We start from the raw sequence: 3,229 nt of genomic DNA, 5'->3' as shown, positions 1-3,229 counted from the left end.
TAATATGAAGACCTCCACTGTTAGCAATTCTGAGCATCTGAAATCTGTGAGTTTATTTTCATTTCCTGACTTGTACTGCCCTCTTTACCAACACCAAGATCAAAATAAGCAGTCATCAGACCGTTAGTCAGCACTTCTAACAGAATTGCATCACGGATTAATCATCTCTGAAAAGGAGTTCCCCATTCTTCCCTTCAAAGTACAGTTGCCCCTCGGTATCCACGGGGGATTGGTTCCAGGCCCAAAATCCACAGATGCCAAAATCTACAAATGCTCAGGTCCCTTATAGAAAATGGTGTAGATAACCAATCCACATCCTCCAGCATACTTTAAATCATCTCTGGATAACTTATAGTACTGAATACAATGTAAATGCTATGTAGTTGTACATACAAGGTAAATGCTTTGTAAATAAAGAGTCACCGGTGTGTAGCAAATTCAAGTTTTGGTTTTTGGAACTTTCTGGAATTTTTTTTTTCAAATATTTTCCATCTGTGGTTGACTGAATGTGGGTTGGATGCAGAGCCCATGGATATGGAGGGCCAGCTATAATGATTTTTAGATCGTTTTCATAAGGTAATTTTTAAGTTCCATATTCAGAGTTATTGTAGGATAATTCAGTTTATATAAAACCTTCACCCAAAGATCTAAATCTTTTTTCAGAGCAGTGTGCCTTAGTGGAACGGGCTTTGAGGCCATTGAAACCTGGGTTCAAGTCCTAGCTCTGCTAATTATTCGTTCTGTAGTCTTTTTTCTTACTTATTAAAATTTCAAATTATTCAGTTGATTATTTGATAGTCTGCCTTACTCAATAAATGAAGTCTCTTCAAGGACAGAGATAATTTCTCATTTTACTTATCATTTACTTGTCATTTAATAGTAATTGACACAGTAGACACTAAATAATTTTTAATGAATGAATGAATAATTTATTAAATACTTTTTCGACAAACTGCAAGATATTTGACATTTTTTAAAGTGTCCATTATGTTCGATGCTACTGTATTATTAGGTTCTGGGAGCAAGGAATGTATCAGTAAAAGCTAATCCTTGCCTTCAAAGATTTATAATACAGTAGAGGAGAAATTCATATAATTAACTATCATACAAGGCAGACTGTAATACGTGCTATAAAAGAGATATAAGCACATCTCCATAAGAGCAGAGAAAGCAAATCTGCCAAAATTGACAAAGCTTTCAAAATGCAGAGGTTATTTGAAATCTTCCTGGAAGGTAGTTTTGGATAAAATGGAGAACTAGGGAAAGGATGGTTCTGTAGTGTTGAACAAAAATGTTTTAACTTCTCTGAGCCTCTCTTTCCTCCTGCACACAATGGGGATTCTCAGGATTAAATGAGAGTGCCAAATAAAAGGACTTATCTCTACTATGTAAAATGTACTCCATAAAGTATAACAATGATTATCAGCACATCAAGGAATCAATGTTCACATATATAGAAGGACAAAAGAGAAAGATCTGGAAGAAGAGCTGGAGTGAAGAGGCTGTCAGTGCGGACGTTCGGGTGAGAGAGATGGTGTGCCTTTCTGTGCACCCACATTCCTGGATGTGAGTTCAGTGTGGGAGCAAAGCGCAAGTGTGCGATCAAGGAGAGAAAACCGAAAACAAGAAGAGGGTGCTGAAGAACAAGAAGAAGGGAGACTCCACTGCATGCAGGAGGAGAAGTGTGACTTAAAATCATGAAATCTGCCACTGACTCCGAATCAATGGACAGTAAGCCACCTTCCCAGGACCACCAACATCTGGGTGCAGGCCAGTCACCTGGACCACAAAGCTAGTAAACAGTGAGTTCCTTGATGGCAAGAGCCATCATTCTGTAACAGAAGTAAATTCTTACATGTTTAAAGTGCTTTTCTCTTTTTTATCTTCCTGAGTAGAAATCTTTGCACTGGTTTGCCTGAGGTAATGATGTACCCGGAAGGAAGGTTAGAATTTATTATAGAAAGAGAACAAGACAAAGAGTAATGTTTTGCTTCTGTCATTCAAAAAATAGGGTTTCGCAAGCCGCTTAAAAAGGAATTCTCTCTACTCCTTTGTGAGGCCTGAGTAGTTTAACCACCATACATGGAGGCTTCAGATCATAGAGATCTACCACAATAAGGTTAAAAAAGAAAAAAAAAAAAGTAACCTGTTTGTCACTAAGATTTAGCCAGGTGAATGAAGTCAGGAAAGAAGGTACACTGGACAGAGAGGAGCAAAATAGCGAAGGTGGTCCTAATCTCCCCTTCCCCAGCTCTTCTGAGTTTGGCCCAGGCAGGGAAAGGTGCGCTAAGAAAGCAAGGTTAGTTACTTCTGGAGGCAGAGCAAGAGACCCCCATGGACTCTGAAATGAGGTAACCCTGCATGTGGCACACCCCCAGACAAGCCCAGGGACCCAACGCGCCCCAGTCCGTGCAGTATGGCCAGACAGAATGATGTAGATAGAGAGGACCCCAAAACCTCAAGCCCCTCTGCCCCTCAGAGGCAGGCAAAAGCCAGCCAGACTTCAAAGGGCCCTCAAGCAGCAGGGGAAACTGAAATGAGAGCAGGTCAGCCAGAGCCCACTACAGACTTTGACTGGGTGGGAGATCAACCACAGGTCACACCCATCCAAGCTGGCCACAAACACCCACAGGGCCAGCAGCGCCAAGTGGACGGGACAACAGCCTGGAGGGCCCGGGGTTGGGGGGGCGGGGGCGTTAGGCAGCTGTGCCTGAAGACACTGTCTCTTCCCACCACCCGAGGCTGCATAAGCCTCAGCCCTTCCCCCTGCTCCATACAAGCTGGGGAGGAAGAGGTGGCCTGTGAGCCCGAGAATTTTTAGCCAAGGGGAGCAGAAGAGTATCCAATATTGAATGGGACTACATTTTTTGAAAAATTTTTATGGCAGTATAGTTGACTTACAATGTTGTGCTAGTTTCAAGCGTATAGCAAAGTGATTCAGTCATACATAGACATACATATATATATATATATATATATATATATACATATACATACAGTGCATATATATATTCTTTTTCAGATTCTTTTCCATTATAGGTTATTACGAGATATTGAGTATAGTTCCCTGTGCTACTCAGTAGGTCCTTGTTGTCTATCTGTTTTATATATAGTAGTGTGTATATGTTAATCCCAACCTCCTAATTTATCCCCCGCCCCCCCACCCCACCCCCCCCCGCTTTCTTCTTTGGTAACCTTAAGTTTGTTTTTTATGTCTGTGAGTCTATTT

The sequence above is a fragment of the Eschrichtius robustus genome, chromosome 3 (assembly GCF_028021215.1).
Source record: "Eschrichtius robustus isolate mEscRob2 chromosome 3, mEscRob2.pri, whole genome shotgun sequence".
Classification (NCBI taxonomy): domain Eukaryota; kingdom Metazoa; phylum Chordata; class Mammalia; order Artiodactyla; family Eschrichtiidae; genus Eschrichtius; species Eschrichtius robustus.
This window is presented reverse-complemented; position numbering follows the sequence as displayed.